The following is a 21,204-nucleotide window of genomic DNA, read 5'->3' as shown; positions in this document are numbered from 1 at the left end:
GCCTGATTTACTACACCATTTAAGTTTGGATTTTTTTATTACCATGTATATTGAATATTGATTTAAAATTATTGGAAATATGGCATTTCGATGTAATGTAGTACATACATAATAGTAACACTTTAAAGGGGAGGGGGATACATGTATTTTTATCATATCATACATGTCTTTGAGTGTTTTACATGCTGTCTTTGAGTGTTTTACATGCATAATAATATTATAGACATACACCATTATTCCATCACACTTCAATTTTAAGGAATTAAAAATTCACAAGTAAATTAAAATAATCATGATAATTATCATTCTACATTAAAATATCTACAAAACAATATTAAGGTAACAGTCTTGTGTGACTACAAAACATGTACAAACTATCAACATGTAAATAATGTCTAGAGTATAAATATATAGAAAAATGAGAAAAATAAACAAATGTTCAAGGTGGATAGACTGATTCATTTATCTCCTGTTTTAATCCTTCTTTCGTGAACACACCTCTGTAGGCCTACACTCGTACTTTGTACATGTAAGTGCATGTCCCATGTACATGTCCTCAAGAGTGTTAAACTTGTGATCTGTGCCTTATTTTGGTTTACTTGTATATACATGTATCAATGTATAACATAGATCCCATAAACCAATATGCTTCGAGTTGTTTTGAGTAAAAAACACAAGGAAATGAAATAACAAGATTAGCTAGGTATATAAATAATATGTGAGATTTTTTAATTCAAATCGCCGAGGAAATTCGAATCGATTCTGCAAATGATACAGAATTTCTTTTCTTATCAACCCATGTGGCAGGGTTCTACATTGAACAAAAATAACTTATATATGATGTAGGAACTAAACTTTGCCTTTAACTATATCACTGATTAACACATCTGAGATATCTCTATAAACAGCTGATAAATTACACATGCTGTGCAAATGCTCAGGAGTAATTGTAAGATTTACAAGTATATTCGGAACTCTACTGAATCACAACAATTAGTGCGTTTACAGTAAATTGTAAATGACAAAACTTACCTCGTTCAGAACATTGAGTATCCTTGATTCAACAGAAAATGTAGATAAATTCTTCCTCCATCTCCGCAACCGATCTGCGCGGCACGTGGGTAGAGAAAATGCGAGTTATATCAACATTTGATCCGTTTTGATAGTTATTTCATTTTCACTTCCTTATCGTTATAAAAGTACCCTTTTTGATGCTTCATTAAATGAAAAAAATGTTATATAATTTAAAAAATAAAGCAAATTAAGCTGTTTGTTGATTGTTTCGTTTTGCTTTTTTCATTCTTAAAACTTTATCTTTTTTCTTAACCGATCCCGATGTTTAATGCTATGATATGCTATGGAGAATGGAGTTCAAAAAGCTATGCTATGATATTTTAATGCTATGCTATAAGATTACAATGCTATGCTATGATATTTTAATGCTATGATATGCTATGGTGTATGTAGTAAAAGATATGCATTAAATGACTGAGAGTTTCTTGCGTGTGCTGTTATCTCGAATACCCAAGACAATCCGATCACGGATCATTTCTTCCTCAAGTGCTTCATACTTGCATGTTCTTGCAAGTGTACGCAGCATGGCGACGTAAGCATCAATGGTTTCATGTGGTTCTTGGTCTCCACTAAGGATGTAATAATTCTGACAACTACTACAATTAATAGTAATTAACTTGTTCATTTAATAAGTACATGTGGGATTTAAACAAATGGTGGAATCGATGGATTCAATCGTCATATAGTATTTTTAAAAGCAGACCAGGATAATAAGGCATCAGCAATCTCGCATCATTTCAACAAAGTCTGTCTTCTTATAAGGTGTTTATGGTGTTCCATCTGGAGGTAGCTCAGGCTTCGGGGCCACCAACATGTAAAAATCTCAGCTCAAATCTCAGCCTCAAATCTTAAATTTCTAACTCTGGTGAGATTCTGCGAAAACGGCGTGCCACCAAACTTTCTCAGAGTCGCCTCACGAGAGTTGAGTTTTACGGAAAAATCTCAGCTTATTTTCGTTACCGCAAGCGGCCTCTCAGGAAAAATGGCGTCGATCGGGTAAGTCAACTCTACTTTCATTTTCTTGTTTATCGCGTTATTTATGTAAATTACATGTGAAAATAATAACTGACGTCACATGTGATAGTCGTCTGCATGTAAATATTATTCATTACGTTCAGAAATGGCGAGCGAGTGTTCTGAAAGTGTCTCAGACGCCAGTTTAAAAATTAAAAAACCTAACTGGACCGAGTTAGAAAAGAAAATTTTGGTGGAAGAAGTGCATTTGAGGGAGGGTTTATTGTTTGGGAAATTTAAGGGTGCTGGGGGTGGGAAGATAGCGAAGGACGTTGCCTGGAGAGAGGTTGCACAGGCAGTGAACGGGTATGTTTATCTTCACCAGTTGAAATTGTTGTTTTTATTTTAGGGAATTCCCAAAGTGTCACATGGTTTTGACCGATAAATATAGAATAAACATGGATACTGATACTTCTATGCGGGTTCACAGAGTTGGATGGTTTTCCCCCAGATGCAAAACCAGTCTTCAACAAAACAAAATGCGATAAGTTTTGTTTTTATAGTCCTCTTGAGTGATAAATTAATTGCTTAATGGCTTATAATACGGTGCATTGCTCTATAAATCAAATGTGATTAGAAGAAGCAGGCCCTTAATCATCTTAAATCTATAAGTGCAAGCCAAACAGTTTTTGTTATACATGTATATCTTGTCTTGATTGTGTACATTGCACATTAGTAATTTGAATATCATTTATGAAGAAATATTTTTTAAAGTACAGTACACAATGAAAAAAATGTTATATGCTGTGAAAATTACTTCTTATTTAGGGGCATATAAATTATGAAATCTTTTGATTGTCAAGACAGTTCATTGGTTATGTTTTATAAATTGTATAATGATGTGCAATGTACACAGATTATTTATCCAAATTGAGCATCACTGCATGACAATAAATACTATTTTAGGAGCAGTGGTTCGGGAATACTGAGGACAAGTGGGGAGGCTGCCAACCAGTACAGTAACTTAAAGCAGAGGGGTAGGTACATGTGGTATAACTGATTAATTTATACCGTGGAATCATTAGAATTTGTTATAGCTTAATTATTGTGGTTTCTGTGGGAATGAGCACTTCCCGATGAATTTACGTCATAGGTAGAAATTAAATTCATTCCTTATAATAATATTCGAACAACTGAAATCAGAAAATAAGGCATATTGTTTGTTAAAATGACGATTCGTGTAAAATTTCAATTATAATGTCAGGCAGATTATAACGTTTGGCATGCATGTCGTATCATGACGTTACTAGGCAAGTTATGATATATATTATGAAATGTTTAGCCAATCAAATTAGGTGATATATTTGGTTTGCATAATGATGATTATTGTTGAATAATCTTCTTATCTTTAAATTTCACTAACAAGGAATGATGATCAATTGTAGCCAAAGGAAAGTTATCAGAATCAAAACACCCAAAGACAGGAGGGTGTCCCAGGCCACCAAGCCCCACACCAGTTGAGCTTTCCATTTTGGAACAACTGGAAGGAAGGCCTTCCCTTGAGGGAATATGTGGAGGAAAAGATACAGCGGGTAACTATATTGTGTTGTATATTGAAATATTTACTTTTGTTTCCCTATATGAACCTATAAATTAAAACATTTAATTCTGTATCAACTTTTTCATGATGTCAAAAAGTCATAGCACAGGCTTGAATTATTGTTAAAATAACATCTCAGTAATTCTAACAGTTCTAAACTATTTGCATTTTTCAAATAATAAATATGCAGCAATGTTAAAAAGTTCAGTGGGATATGAACTTGGTTGGTAAGTGATCAAATCTTCTGAGAAGCCCTTCTGAGAGTTTATGTTAACATGTATAGCCTGAAGGGCAGAGATTAAAATCAACAGTGTGGTGTTTCTATCACAATGTAAACCAGAGAAGATTTCATGGCACTGACCCACTTCTTTGTATATGATATAAAAAAAACATGAACCAATTGTTGCATTTATGAGAAAGTTAAGTACAGGATATACTGGTATATCAAACCCCAACACTTATTTGTATGTGAAGTTTCATGTCCAAAATGTTGCAAAAAAAAATAGGAACAAGCATATTAAGAAACTCTGGCAATTTTTATTTAAGATCCAGTGGAAACTCAGCCTTCCACCTCTTCTTCAGCATCTTCAGATGTGCCTGCAAAGAAGAAGGATGTACAAGGTAAATAAATTCTTAAATCATATTTTGATAGAAACAATTATAGAAAGTACACAGGTCAATGAACTTAGTTGGTACATGATCAAATTCTCCGAGAAGCCCTTCTGGCTTCACATGTTTTGATCATGTGTAAACCAAGTCCATATCCATGTGATCATTCCAACATTACCCATATGATAAGCCTTTGCTTTATCAAACGGGTGATGCCTTATCAAATACCTCCGGTCAGAACTTTTTTTGACACAGCCCTTTGCTTCAACACTTCAGTTACCTATTTTCGAAGATTTGCTAGTACTTTCAACGTAACTATATCTACCACAAAAATTGATATAAAATGGATTTTGTCCAAAATTTAAATTACAAGTATGAACTTCAAAGAAAACACTTAACTGCGTAGCATATGCGTCGGAACCTGAGGGCTATTGGAAGAGGGGGCTTAGCCCCTCCCCCCACCACTTTTTTGGCAAAGTTATACATAACCGTAACCAGAAAACCCTTTTTTCTTGTTTGTCAAGATTTTTTTTCTAAGTTAAGCCCCCTTCAAACTTTCTAATTGCTTTGTGTAGTTTATAAAACTGCAATTAACATTAACTATCAAGAAGTTCATCCTGACGACGCGATGAAAGCAGATCGCTCTGGTTGTGTTGTGGTGGGGGTATCACTAGTGAGCATTAGCTCACAGATATCTGGTTATGGTTATTATTGCTCAGATGAGAAATGTGGCCCATGGGCTTTTTGTTTTATTTTGTTGTTGTTTTTATAATACAGATTCTGGTAAGAAAAAGAGGAAGCTTACCATCCTGGAGCTAGAGGAAAGGAACCTATCATTAGAGAATGATAAACTTCAGGAAGAAATAGAGAAGCTGAAAGACGAGAGACAGCTCATTGTGGCCAAGAAATCATATTATGACCTAAAATTCCAAATTTTATGTAATAATAATCCTGAGGTAGTAGCTCAAATGTTGAAGAGCAATGAATGTTGAAAGTTTTTACATAGAAATTTACGATAGGTAAGAGCTGATATCTCAGCACATTTCTGGTGCCATATAATGAAATTTTTACTCCTAATTAATCATATATCCACTTCATTTTTGAAGAGTTTTTCCTAATGAACCGAAAATATAACTTTGAGCTTTTCTGATGAAAAATTTGTCTATTGTGGTTGTTGCCATCGTTCATGTTGTAATCTTTTCACAATTTCATCTTCAGAACTAAAGGTCAATTTTAACCAAACTATGAACAAAGCATTTTAATATGAAGGTAATTGCAGTTTCTTAAAATAGAAAGTAATACATGTCTTCTTTCAGAGGGAGTTAATAAAGAATTATTGGTTTTTCAGCTCATTGAGACAAAGTGTCCGGGGGGGGGGACCTTATGCCCTAACATTACCAAACTTGCATGGATGGTGCGCGTTATGATACTGATGCACCCGACAGGCTTGAGTGCTAAATCTGAGCTATAGGTTTCGGATGCTGGAGGAGGTTAAGTTTTTTGGAACAGGTCAAATGTTTTATAGATAATAGCTTTTTTGGCTCACCTGAGCTCAAAGCTGAAAGTAAATATTTTGATGTATTTTGTGATATGATATTGTATCGTATAATACTATATTGTATCATATTCGCGGTTTATAAAGCGTAAACTGCCCCAAGTTATGTTATATTGTAAGAATCAAAGGATGCAATATTGTATTTTATATTATTGTATTGATAAACATTGTATCTTATAATACTGTATGAAATGAACATATGATTATCATACCAGCTTTTAACATATGATATAGTGTCAAAACAGTATCCAAGAAGGAAAACTATGATTTTCATATAATATGCATAAGGTGGTGTCATAAAGGTGATGAATTTTTTTATAGGATAGAAGACAAAATGTTATAATATCTTCTTCTGACATATGAAACAATGAAAGGGGCTTAATGTTTAACATAGAAATTTGTGAAGAAATATTTGATCGTCTTTGTAAACAAGACCTAAACATGTAATTATACGTTGAGTATTTTGTATTGGATCCCATAAAGCATACTTAAAGTAATAGCTATTTATATTGCACAGGTGAGCAATGTGGCCCATGGGCCTCTTATTAATATTTACTATTCAAAATATATTATGCCACTCTAAGCTTTGGATGATAAGCTTCCTCTTTGAAAATAAGTCATTTTTGTTCTTAATGATGTGTGCATTTTAAGTCACTGTCCACTGAAGAATGTTAAATATGATATGATTGTGATACATTGCACTTTTAGCAATACGAGTTTTCAAGTTTATGCCAGTATGATTTATTCACTGTAGTGTGTAATACCAGTAAGAATTATATGAAAGTTGTAATGAAAGAATAATTGTTTCATCTTTTATATATATTTGACAATGATATTATTTTAACAAGTTGAGATGATGCGTTGTATTGCTTGTTTAATGTTTAAGTAGTTTACATGTCCATGAATTTGATTGAATGGTGGATATATGTGACTACATGTATATACGTAAGTTGCTTAATCTGATTGTTTTCAACTCTATTAAATGTTATCATCAATGATTATTTTAGCACCAATTGTTGTATTTATTTGTAGTCAGTGAAAATTCCTGACATTCATTAATTCATTATTATTATACCCCCCGCAAACAAAGTTGGGGGGGGGGGGTATATAGGAATCACCTTGTCTGTCCGTCCGTCTGTCTGTGCAATCGTGTCTGGTCCATATCTTTCTTATGGAGAAACATTGGAAGTTCTTACTTCACACAAAGATTGCTTATGACCTAAGGGTGTGTCATGACCTTGACCCAAGGTCATTCGGACAAGGGCAAGGTCACTGGCAAAAAAAAAATGCAAAATTCGTGTCCGGTCCATATCTTTCTTATGGGGAAACATTGGAAGTTCTTACTTCACACAAAGATTGCTTATGATTAAAGGGTGTGTCATGACCTTGACCCAAGGTCAATTGAGAAAGTTCAAGGTCGTTTCAAAAAAGCTAAATTCTGTCTGTGTCATGTTTTGTATTAATGGAAATATTAGAAGCTAGAAATTAACAGTTTTCAAAAATAAAGCAGTTGTTATTGATAGAATATGGACAGTGAAAAAGATTCATCCAATATTTTCTATATTATAGCAAAAATACACGCGTTATGATTTTTTTTTCTTAGCGGGGGGTATTAATTGTGAGCTTGCTCACAGTACCTCTAGTTATAATTATTCATTAATCAATTCACCATGTTAGTAATATGTATAAGGTACCGTTACATAAAGTAGTAAATTGTAAACTGTAATTTTATAATTAAAATTCTAAGATGTTGACTTTGCATAGAAACGTACTCATAAAAAGTATGTATCTCTCACGTGGTCCCTCACGGTGCGTCCTACAGCGTCTTCTGGAACCCTAACGTTGACGTCCACGGCCACATCAACTGCATTCGTCAAGTCTGAGTCTCTCAGAATGTCCCTCCGTTGAATACCTATGTTGTGGAGAATAGCACATGCTGTCACTATTCTGCACGCTCTTTCAGGCTTGGTCCGAAGGCCACAGTCGAGGGCATGAAATCTCTTTTTCAAAATTCCAAATGTTTGCTCAATCGTGACTCTGAAATGTTATTGAAGAACTTACATGCAGCAATGAATAGGATTTTTAAAGTGAAATGTAATATCGCTTTACTATCATATTCCACTATACGTGATTGCACATTTGATACTACATGTATGTGCCTTATAGAGGTAGCAATAATTTAATGACATACTCAAGCATTGTGGCTGATTTTTAGAAAATAACTGGTGTGAAACTGATTTTTGTAAGTTTTCAATTTATTTACAAAGTTTGTTTCGTTTTGAGGCAGAAAACATTATGCAATAGGTAACCTTGTTCTACAATGTGCTGCATTATAGCGTCTGTTTCCAGGAGCATCTTCCGCTATATACGGGGTCAAGAGATAAGGTTTCAGGCCGTATCCAGAATCTCCTAGTAGAAAGCCCGATAGATGCCCTGTTTATCAATATATTTAAAATAATTACTCATTGAAATTTCAGCTTGTACTTCGTGAAATATCTCATACACAGTGTATCAAGAATTAAAAAATACAGAACATCTTGGTACAGAATTTCCACATGCCTTCTTCCATAAGTGTGCATAAGTTGGATTCCCTGAAAATTCGAGCATCGTGCACACTTCCTGGCCACTTTGCAACGACATCCAACACTCTAAACTGAGGATCACATGTCATCTGAAAATGTTTATATATATATATATATATATATATTTTAGAAGGGTATATCTAAAACATGGGGGAAAAAAGATGTTCAAGTTGACTTGCTGTTTAAATAGTTTTAAAAAAATACATGGAACAACAGATGTATTATCTTTCAATATTTTAATTGTTTATTTACCTGTACATTGAGCGCATAAAAGCCTTTACGGCATAAATAATCTGCTTCATTTTCTGACGGGGATACAATTTTTATCATTGTTCCATCTACACAACCAATAACACCCGGGAATCCTGTGATAAAATATTATTATTATATTGCATGAACATAAACATGAATACACGTGTTATTTTATAATTGGGGGTGGGGATGGGTGGGGGAAGGGGGTCCTCAATTGTGTACTTTCTTTAGATCTATCATCTGCCCTTGTGATACCGATAATTTTAATAAGAAACATTTGAGTTCATTAATTAAAAATAAAAAACACGAATATTTAAGAAACAAATGAAATGAAACACAGTAAATTTTGACAAGTCGTTTGATCCACCACTATTATTCTTATACTACATGCGCGGATCCATAACTTCTCATTGGGGTCATAGGGATAAACTTGTTTACCATGGGGGTCAGAGGCTTATTTATGGTGTACTTCATGTTGTGAATTTAAGGTGGAATGGGGGCACCTTTCGATATTAATGTAGATTAAACTCTAGATCCGCGCATGCATTGATAAAACCTTTATTTGCTTCAGCCATTCATATTATGTAATGCTGTTGTATGTAGAGTTTTTTGTTGATTTTTTTTTGTATGAACAGTGTTATACAAATGTGTACTGTAAGTAAAGAAGTACCGTTATATACCGGTAAAACATTTGCAAATTATGTAGGTCTATGTGTGATCGGGTTCAGGATTCATTACTTATTGGGTGAAGGTCAACAAAATGCAGACGCTATATTTACCTGCAAGTTTATGGAAGTTGTTTTTTATGCCAGAAATCTCATCTCTGCCAGGCAGACGAAGAAATTCCTTGACATGATGACAGAGAAGGTCGGTCACCTGACGTACGGCTCTCCCTGCAGAACTCTTGGATACTAACAGCGTGTCCCCAATGGTAATATAAAACGACCCCGTAGCAAAATAGCGTAGCGCTACTAAAACTTGATACAGAGGGGTAAGAGGGTTGTTACGATGGCTGTGGTATGTTAACCGGTCTTGCATTAAACTCACAAGGAACATAATAGTTTCTGGGACAAATCGATACCTTTCGAATACCTCAGCTTCATTGAGGGTCTCTAGGGGATTGGAACGATCATTGAAACGTCTCGGAACTCTATTGCGACGGCGACGTTGACGTTGCAGACGTCGTCTGACGGCCATTTTTGATGAGTGAATTCACGTGAGATTTTATTTGAGGTTACTGTATACCAATCTCAAGATTTTCTGAGAAATCTCAAATTTTTTTCTCATTTGAGTCAGAAAAAACATTGGTGGCACGCACGTTTAATAAAAATCTCAAATTTGAGAAAAAACTCAAAGACAAATCTGAGTTTGAGAAAAAATTTATTTGGTGGCACAGTTTGGTGAGAAAAACTCAAATTTTTTGAGAAATCTCAGATTTGAGAAAATCTCAGCGTTGGTGGCCCCGAAGCCTGGTCTCTCGCGCGATCCTATCTTATTATCCTTGATGAGTCGCTTTAGACGCAAGATATATCGCAAGATATAATGCATTTACAACGCACAACGCTTGCCTAGATCTTGCGAATTACGTACAAATACTTTTTCAAATGCGATTATGTCGGCAACAGTTTACGATTTATATCTGAATTTTTTTCGGTCGCACGAATATTTTGTCGCTTCTGCTCGTGCGCCAATTGTGAAAGAGGCTTAAGTGAAGGGGGTATAACAATGCGGGCCTTGTATAGAATAACTTTTTTCTGAACTGGAAGTATTCTCGTAGGACAGGGGAGAATTCGTGCCTGGATTCAGGCAAGCCTGATGCGATAAGCTGAAGGAGCTGATGCATGTTGGTATCGCTAGTAGTGGCTATGCGGACTCTGTCCCACGTGACTGATTGAAGGGATAAAGTTGAGTGTTGTGCTTGCTGCAGCGACTAAGTTGTCTTCCATATTGTCGGGGTCATCGTCAGAATCTATACTAGCAAGAAAATGAGATTTTAGAAGGGCATGGCTGAAAGAGGCTATGTCATCAGATAGGTGCAGTTGTTCTGGTTTTCGTGCTGGGTGGCGCGAGAGGCAACCAGCTGCAGGTTGCCGCACGCCTGGGATATGAGTGACGCGAAATCGATATCGCAGTGTTTTCTCATTAAGGTTTCAAAGTCGGGAATTCGGAATATCGTCTAGGGACCTGTCTCCAAGTATTTTTAAAAGAGGTTTGTGATCATCAGTGATGATGAGATTGTCTCATCAAAGTATAAAGTATCTGGCCTTATCCACACCATCTGCAAAAGCCAGGGCGTCACCCTCTATGGGTTCATATCTTGATTCAGCTTGATTGATGAATCTACTCCCAACAAGTGTGAATTTCTACCTTGATGTGCAGAAAAATTGATTTTGTACAGGGCATGTGCAATGCTTTTGAAACAGCCAAAATTCAAAGCCAGTTTATGACTAGTCTGTGGCAAAAACATGAGACGAGTTCAAGGATCCAGGGGTTCTTTTTTTTTTTAAAAAAAAAACGTAATTATTTAACCTCAAGGACTAACAGGTAATTTTTAAAAACTTTATTATAAAACAAAATGACACCCCAAATCAAGCGCTAAGAGTTCGGCCTGCTGGTTTATGGGATGGAAGAGCAGTTTTTAAAAAGTAAAACATGACGGACGGACGGACCAGGGAAACAACAATATACCCTTTAGAAAGTGCAGGTATAATCAGGGAGCTGATACTTTATACCTGTATAGATGTAACTGTATTGTGAAACTTCTAAAACCAGTTAGTTGTTGCATCACTGAGTTTTTCATTTCATGTATTATTTAAAGTAGATATCTTCAAGTGGCTTTGTTTAACCACAATGAGGTTTATTGATCAAAGTAAATGAAAGCGATATTGTCATTGTCACCTTCGCATGTTTTCTGATTTTTAATGAAATATTCATTTTAACTTTTCATGCTTACCATTAGTCTAAATATCAAGAACGTTTTTTAAAAAAGCCCATTTAAGATAAAATATCTCGAAATTTTGATCATTGACCTTATATAATGTTTATGTCAAAATAATACAGACAATAACAGTTTTAGGCAATCAATGGTTCGGAGCGTCTATTAGTCAGTTTTTTTGTAAAACTCAATCAAAAATGGGTACAATTTTGGAAATTGATAGAGAAAATTCGAACTGAATTGAATTTAGAATATGAGCTTAAAGCGATTTATTCAAATATAAAATTGTAAAGCTATTCGTATTTTATCATTTCCCAACCTACAAATTGTTTTACTATTTTCAAAAATTAAAGAATAAAGAAAATTTTGACAAATTTTGACATTGTTTTCAAAAAACATTTTGAGGTCAATTGCAGAAAAAATATGTCATTGACCTAGTTATTTGAAAGTGAAAAATAGCACCACAATAGTTGGGCTACAATGAACAATGAACAGTTTTTCTTCCTATTAGTGGATTTTTTTTTTCGCCCTGAGTAAACTTAATCCTTAATGTTTCCAATGAAATGATAGAGAATGATGCTATGATATCGTCCGATAGTTCTATCTAGTATGGATATTTGCAAAATCAAATATATATATATATATATATATATTGCAAAGTACGTGTGACGTTTCCTCACCCAGATTTACATTAAAACTGAACGCCGCTCAAAAATAGGCACCGGCACACAGGTACTCCGTATATAAACCCTTCGATTTCGTTATAACCGATTGAATACCTGAAACTCGTGGCCGACGTGTGGTATTCCTTTCGTGGTCTTTGGATTTAATGCATTTATTTCTTATTCATGCACATGTTTTGCTTGTAAATAATACATTGTCCGATTCATTTGATGTTAGTATTCTCCTGGAATGAAAAAGTGTGTAAAATTAGATAATTTCAGCGTGACCGAGTAACAAGGTGAGGATGTACGTCCACACAGGTGAGACCTCTGCAGCAAAGTACTTTGAACTGTTAAGTGTTTAGAGGCCTGTGCCTTATATAGGGGTTGTAAGGACAGCAGTGATGAAAAAGAAATATGGCGGACAGTGCCTATATACGAGCGGTGTTCAGCTTTAAAAACCGTCGGGTTAGCGACGGGTCGTAACGAAATCAAATGGTTGATATTTTAGTTTTGACAATTTTAAATGTTAAATAATCTGCACAGAGCAATCAAAACAGGTTTTGGTTTCAAAATGTCTTCAAAGATTTCAAATCAAAAACACAAAACCATTAGAAAAAAGTTCTATATATTTTGTTATAAAAATAATTACCATGCTCTAATTAATGTTCTATTAAAAAGAAAACAAAATATACCATAAGTGGAATTTATTGACACCACAGTAAGTAAACAGAAATAAAACCAATACGTACTGATCAAAATAATTTAAAATACGTTGAATTAAGTATAAAGGTACATTAAAAAGCTTTACAGTTACATGTACGTATATCCAATGTAAGTAAGTTTATAAATAAAAGGTAGACATGTAACACTAAAAGCAAAAAACATATAAAGGTATAAATAGGGCAATAGCTGTAGAATTTTAACTTGAAGCGATTTGAAAAGTCACATTGAATAGGAACAGATAATCAATTCCTCAGGATGCGAAAACATATACATGTGTCTGAAGTCGGCAACATTTCAGCTTAATAATCGGCTATAATGAATATTAGACAGGGATGCCAAACACTTCAACCTCACAAAGAGTGAGAAACGTAGTTCTCTTGGAGATCTTAACGAATCTTCCTTGTGGTGTCGTCGGACAGTCGATGACGACCAGCTGTGACGCGGTACCGGGTCCAGCAAAGTAACCACAGGGAGTGTTGACATCAGATTCTGTCAGCCCTACAGTGACGGTAACGTCCTGAAGTCGGTATGCCAAATCTAAATAAAGTCAAATAACAGGTGTAAACTAGATGCTGTTATCTTTTGTTTTGTAGGCCTAATGGTCACAAAAATATGCACAATATATTTAATTGTACCATAGCTTGGCGAGATTTCTATTGTTAAAAGTGTGGGTTATATGTACATACCCCACACTTTTATAAAACTCCGCCCACTATCTCGAGTAAAAACAACATCAACAAAGTTGTTTTTAGCGCATCCATAATACTCCACAGTAAGAGCTTCCTCCAGATCAAAATTGCCAAAACTCAACACGGATAAATGACTCGACAAATTTAGTTCGTCAAATAAATCTCATTTTTAACTCGAGACAAATCAATATCGGCAATGGCTTTGTCAAAAAGACTTAATATTTCTCTCCATATGTTCGGACAAGTAGAGAAACGTTTGTTAAAGTAGATCCAGTGTTCTGTGACGTCACACTTTTTTGTAAAGCTTTGAATTCTTTAAAAATTGTGCAAGATAGTTTTATTTATTTTATGTGAATATAATCACATGGATGTAATTAGAATTTTTGGTAGGTTAAAGATATTTTCGCACTTAATTTTATACTAAATTTCCAAATTTTTATATATTTTATCTATGCAAAGGGGAAATAACTCTTTTTCTGACTTTTCTCTCAGTTGTATGTCTAATTGCTGTAGTTTTTCTTATTCCAACGATTAATTTTAAAATATTTTTGTAATTTTAGTTTTCTGATAAAGTTGACATTAAAATTAAACAAGAAAAACAAATTTCTGCCTACAAGATTTTACTTTTAACAGAAAAAAATACATTTTTCTAATGCTAAAATATGCTTTAGTTTATGTTTATCTGGCATCTCAAAAAGTGTGATGACATGTATATTTTTTCTAACAATTCATGACATTTAAGTCTATTAAGTCGAAATCAGTTCGGTTTTTCAACTTTCCTCAGAGAATTTTACGAGTATGGAGCTACCTTAAATGAAATAAGGGTATCCTGTTAACAGGTTTTATAGAAAGTCAATCACGTGATAAGAAAGCGTTTGAATAGAAGACTTGTTTTGTGGACTGAGTGAATAGCGGTAGCCAATCGAATTTGAAATTACCCAATCACGGTTTCGCGTCATGCATTTCTCAACTAATTTTTTTTTTTTGCTTTGTGATTGATTTTGTTCAAAATACACATGTTTTTTCAGCCACTTTTAAAAAACATACATTGATACATAGTATGAAATAAGATTTTAAAAAACTAATTACCTTCATCAATTTAAATTTAATTTCAATTATTTAAACAGATGCATTGCCCAATTTAGGGTTCGTACATATGAAATTGTGTTAATAAGTTTAATTCTTTGAAGCAAATATCGGTACAATAAGTCGGAAAATGAATGAATATGAAATAAAAATATAACAATGAGAAGTCGATCTATTCATTAGGGTTATGAATGTTTTCAAAAAATGAAGAATAATTAATCTTTGTTGGGGATAGAAAGTCATTTTGGAAATTCAAGAAGTACAATGTACATATATAAAGACAAACGCATTGACACCGTATTGATTAGACGCAAGTGCCCTCCCGATATTACTATAATAATAAGATATAATGAATAATCGTAAACTATAGTACAAGTAACTTACCCCATATAATATTGTTGATTATGTGCAGATACGCTCCCTCGTGCCATTATGACCACGCCCATCGGGTATCTGCACATAACCAACAATATAATATGGGGTAACTACTACATATAAATATAACACAGAAAAGGCCTAACCCAAGTATTTCCCCTAAATTACACTTCCCAGAACAAGTTTTATTTTCATAATTTGCATGATTGACTCATCCATAAAGGCTACACATTAATCAAATTATGATTATTTTGTTTATAACGTAAAAAAGAAAAAGTTGAAATTTTGTGTGATAATTCTTCAAGAAAAATGTAATAAATAAGAATGTTTAAGGTTTGACGAGATCTTGCTTTGGCGATTATAATATTGTTCCGGGTCATAATTACAATGAATGTGCCTAATATTGACAAATAGATTTGTTGAAAGTTGACACATGTTATGCACCTTAATTGTAAGATGAGGTAGGAATAAGTATGCTAAATCATTTTCTTTAGCGGGTTATTTTGATTTTTTTTCTGCAATGATGGCTTCCTTTATAACCGGCAAGAATCATCAAAAAAGTATTTTATATTATGACACATATATATTTACATCTATTTTTAACATATTAATATATTGTTTGTAAAAAGTAGGTAAAATCCACTAAAATGACGTTAATGTACATTATGTTCACCAGAACGTTAGCTAAAAGTAACAGCTATATCGTCTTCTATTGGAATTTGAGTCTGACGTCATCATGATTGTTTTTTTATTACACATAAATATTTTCATCTATTTTTAACAAATTAATAAATTGTTTGTAAAATGTAGGTAAATTCCACTAAAGTGCTGTTAATGTACATTGTGTACATCAGAGTGTTATCAAAAAGTAACAGTTGCCTCCTTTTGGAATTTGAGTCTCACGTCATCATGATTGTTTTGTGCAGTCCGTGGTATTACGTAGGCTGCTGTACATGTAGGTTTCGACCAATCAATGAACGGCGTGTAGATTTCAGTATTTTTGTTTCTATAGAGCTATACATTTACCATAACGTTTCGTAAGAAGTAGAGGGAATCATACGTGGTGGATGTAAATATATCATTATTGTTGTAAATGATTCACATCACGTGTTATTTACAACTATATCGTGATGACTAGGGAAAACGTTAATTGTGTAGTAGACTTTTGTTACTATTAGCAGTTTAATTGATGCCCCACTATGCATTTGCCCTATAGTAATCACTCTATCATATTCTCTGCGGTGCTTTACGTCAAGTTTCTAAGTAAAACAAAATGCTTGAACTGGGTTGCTTAAGTCAAGGGTTAAGGTCACGGAAAACTTCTCTAAAAATATTAATATTTTAGATATTAAATGTAATGTTTTCAATGAACATCGTCGGAAACAAGCTAGACTTGACGCTATTATATTACAATATTTTAGGGGGGTTCATTCGATCAAAGCTATGAAACAATTAACCAGAATTTTAGCAACAGGTTCCTCAACGTTTGCTATATTTCGATTTTTTAATGTTGTTGATAAATACGCTTACCCGTCTATTCCTTTGTTAAGTATTCTGACAGTTGTGATGTTATACATATAAGGTATGGACATAAAAAGCACAGTCAATACTTGCAATGTTGTTACTTTTTACACCTACCTGTTCCGTATTGATCTATTCCTCTGTTGAGTATTCTGACATATGTGATGTTATACACAGCCTGTAGATCCACCCTCCACCAAGGACTTGTGTCGCCATCACGTGTAACTGTACACTTGTCGACAGCAACGTCAGTTCCTCTATTGCCATCCACTGCATACGCGGCGTTATAGTCATGAAATGTTGATGACTGTGCGGCAGGTTTACCTAATGCGATGTTCGGCAGAACTGTCAACGAAATTACAATAAATAACTAGATGCTGTCATTAGACAGTAATACCCGCACCATGTGTTTGCCCCTAAATAACACTGTTTTGTACCAGTTTAATTAAAAATGAAGGCTATATGCAAGCTCCGGTAATACAATTAAAATTTATAATTTTTATAACTGAAGGATGAGATCCCTTCCCATATCATAATACACATCGTGACATGAGCAGCACTTTATGTGCAATTTGGGGTAGAGCTTTTTGTAGTGAATTTCCAGTTAATCAATAATCTTAACATTTTATGTCATAAAAAGTATAATGGTCTTTATAATTATTACAAACAAAATTAGAAATTAAATTATATGCCCCCTCCCCGTGGCGGTTGCCGGTTTTAGATTTGCTTCTGTTTGCCTACATGAACATATCATTGTGTGCACAGATTTAGAGAAGGGGTGGGAGTGAGGGGTCCGGACCCCCCCCCCCCCCATGAAAATTCACTTATATTAATTGTAAAATTACCAAAAATACACCTTGGACCCTAATGCTCTTACAGACATGTAAACGCTCTAACCCATTGCGCTTCAATGTTAGGTAACATAATTGGGGGGTATTTAATCAATATTTAATATACTTTATTGTTAATCTCAATAGAAAGTATACATGTAACTCACAATATGCAGGTGTCCTATATACGATAAGAGTTAAATTTTGCCCCCATAATTCGCCATTTTTTAAGCGTTTCGGGTACAATAAAATGTTAACTAATTTTTTAGAAGAGTTGATATAAAATATATTTTTTCATCTATTTATTTGATTTATTTGCACTCCCTAGCAGTATATGACATCAGAAGTGACGCCATTTCTATAATTCAATCAAAATCGGCTAAAAATTGACATTTTTCTTATATATTTACGAATAGGAAATATAGAGCGCATGCTTGAACAAGGAAAATTTTTTTGTCACTTATTAGTCTTGGCTAGATACATCTCTGATTAAAATATTTTATTTGTTCAAGAATGCGCTCTATGTTTTTGGAAGGAAAAACTGCTTGAAAACAAGCTGTTTTACGTTAAAAATGCAAAAATGGCGGGAAAAGGTTGTCTTTACAATGTCATATTTCTAAATTGTGGGCACTTGAACCAAAATGAATATTATGTAAACACATCACATACATAGCTGTATCAAGAAAACAAAGAATGATAGTAAAATGATGATGTTCATTTTAGGGGGCCATTTTACGCCCCTATCATATATAGTCCTTTAATATACTTTATTGTTTGTCTCAAAAGAAAGTATACATGTACATCACAATATGCAGGTGTCCTGTTATTTACCTAGTGCAAGTGGATTTGAATAATAGGTCATAAAAATACATGCATGTTACAAATGAATGATCTTTGTCTGAAGTTACGTACACAACACAGGTCTGCATGTCTCATTAGCGGGTACTAGTTTTACCCAGCTCTTCGATTAGATGGGTTCACGTGTATACATACATGGGTGTTGCTAAAACACGGAACGGAAAACGGAACGGAAAGCGGAACGGAAGGGAAAACGGAAAATCTTATCTAATGTTATTTATCTCATAGATTTGTTAATCATGCTAAAACGATATACTTTATGTACCTTTTTCATTTTTTTTGAAAGATTAGCAATATTAGATTATTTATTCAAGAATTTTTATTTCCTAAAAATTAACAGTACATGCATTGACCACTATATTCTGTCCCAAAATATCCTCGATTCACTTTTTGCTGTATATTTATATATACCTCAGGGTTCAAGCGATTCTCTCTTAGAAGCATTAAACATTCTCATTATTCTTTCTTTAAAACGTCCTCTCTAGCTTATCAGCTGGCATAAATACACGGCTAAAAATAAAGAAGTCTACGGGGTTTTACATTTCAACAGACCCGGATGATAGTGTTGAAAAATTTTGCAAGGTCTTCTGAGTGACTTCCAAATGAAGAAAAGATGTCAACATTTTCCATTATAAATCGTCCAAATGTGCTGCATGAATATTTTGGGATCGACGGCATATAGTCCAAATATATAATCGGAAAATCAATCCAGGCAACGTCTAGAGCTCTCTATTCGGATCATATGTATATAGCTGCTGGAATAAACAACTGCTTAGTAATGCAAACGTAAACAAAATTGCATTGCTAAAAATACTAGTTTCACAAATTACCGGGTATTTTAATGTTTACTGTATTTTAATTTTTAATGTCGTCAGTCCTACGGTTTTTTTTCTTCCATCTCAATGATACTGTATCGTCTGTATGATAAAAGATCGTCTAGAACACCGAAAATTCAATTTTGATGTAAGTATATACATGTACATCATATTTGAAATATAAAAATACTCAAAACACGCATAAAACGCTTTCACTAACTGCGTACGTTACGCTGATATGCCAGCAATACCATACAAGAAAAATAAGTAAAAAGTTATAGCTAATTTGCTCGTTTAATCATGGTAATGTTTCACAATTCGAATACTTTTGATTTTTCCGTTTCGTACTCAACTAAAGCCGAATGAATACAATGCTATAATTGATAGATATTCATATGAATATTAATAAGAAAACAACATGTTGATAATCATTCATTAAATATAAACAAGAATAGAATTCCAGGGTCCCCCGCCGGTCAAGAAGTATACTAGTATCGAGTCTATCGACCAAGGCTGATTTAGGAACTTGACCAAGGTATTAGTGGCATAAACAATGTGTATAAATTTAAAGAAAATCCGTCAAAATTTGTAGGCATGAGCGCGCTTACAAGGTAAATTTCTGGATAAAACGGAGTCATGATTGTGGTCAAAGTCCCATAACGCCAAAAAAAGTATCGACCAATGCTGATTTTCGAACTTGACCAAAGTATTAGTGGTATAAACATTTGGTATAAATTTAATGAAAATCTGTCAAAATTTGTAGGCATGAGAGCGCTTACAAGGTAAATTTCTGGATAAAACGGAGTCATGATTGTGGTCAAAGTCCCATAACGCCAACAAAAAGTATCGACTAATGCTGATTTTCGAACTTGACCAAGGTAATAGTGGTATAAACATTTGGTATAAATTTAATGAAAATCCGCGTTGCGGCGGGGGACAATAAAAGATACAAAGTAAATCGTTTCTGGCCAGTCTATACCCTTTTTAAGCAATAAACGTGATGATATTTTCCATTCCGTTCCGCTTTCCGTTCCGTTTCCCGTTCCGCGTTTTAGCAACACCCATACATACATGTCTGTGTTTTCCGTATGCATGAACAGATTTGTTAAGATCAGCTAATAGAATTCATTATTGTGTTTTAATTGGATTATCATTATATTGTGGACCAATTTAGGTAAGCATAATACATGTAGTAGCAGTAGCACAATATAATGAGATGCCAACATAACATATATAAGTTCTACTTTCACTTTCTAAATTGATCTCCCTAGGCCTTTGACAGCATACTGTATCATCATCTTTTAATATTTAAATAAGCTTATCATCGTTACCTATCCTATCGCATTTGTAAAGTTTCTGTGATTTTAGTTGCAAAAGTTATTTTTTTTCATTTGTCAGACTGCATGCACTATTGAGTTGACCCCATATTGACCCTGTATAAACAATTTCTTATTAAATTTGTGTATTACATGTAAGTAGGTGTAGACACTTATCGTTTTTATATGAGTTATAATAGGAAGGAAGGAGTATTTCTTTCTTAATGTATTATAATACATCAAATACAATGTAGGTCATGACCTTATGGGACTAGCTGTTCTGACCCCACAAGACAGGAAAACACAAAATATCTTCTAATGTCATTATGATGCATCTAATGATGTAAAGTACATTAATGACCCCCAGGTGTTGTCTTTAACCCCCCCCCCCCCCCCCACCTTTATGAAATAGGAAATGATATGATACACTGACGTATATTTTGTTAACTTCTGAGATCTGAGATCCTCATCCCTAAACCATATAATTTATTTTTGCTCTTTGTGTCATTGCGCGTAAAATTGTATATAGATTATGTCCCCTTGGAGACACCCTGACATTTGAGAACTAGAAATAATAATGAATTTTATCTTATTCATATGTTATACAGTAGTGTTTTAAAATAAGACTAAGCCATACTACAGTCATGAACATGAATAGTATAGAACAAAACACAAACTAATACATGTACATGTATATATACATAGGAAGTATTACAAAACAGATGATTGATCTATATCTGGGTTCTTTTTAAATTTAATCATTTA

At 33.9% G+C, this 21,204-nt stretch overlaps 1 pseudogene; it reads right to left on the bottom strand.

Annotated features, from left to right (window-relative positions):
* The window catches only part of LOC128172639 (neurogenic locus notch homolog protein 1-like), a 128,196-nt pseudogene that overhangs the window by 29,103 nt on the left and 77,889 nt on the right, over positions 1 to 21,204 (bottom strand).

The sequence above is a fragment of the Crassostrea angulata genome, chromosome 2 (genome assembly GCF_025612915.1).
Source record: "Crassostrea angulata isolate pt1a10 chromosome 2, ASM2561291v2, whole genome shotgun sequence".
Taxonomy (NCBI): Eukaryota; Metazoa; Mollusca; class Bivalvia; order Ostreida; family Ostreidae; genus Magallana; species Magallana angulata.
The sequence above is the reverse complement of the archived record's forward strand: the minus strand, read 5'-3'. Positions and strand labels throughout refer to the sequence as shown.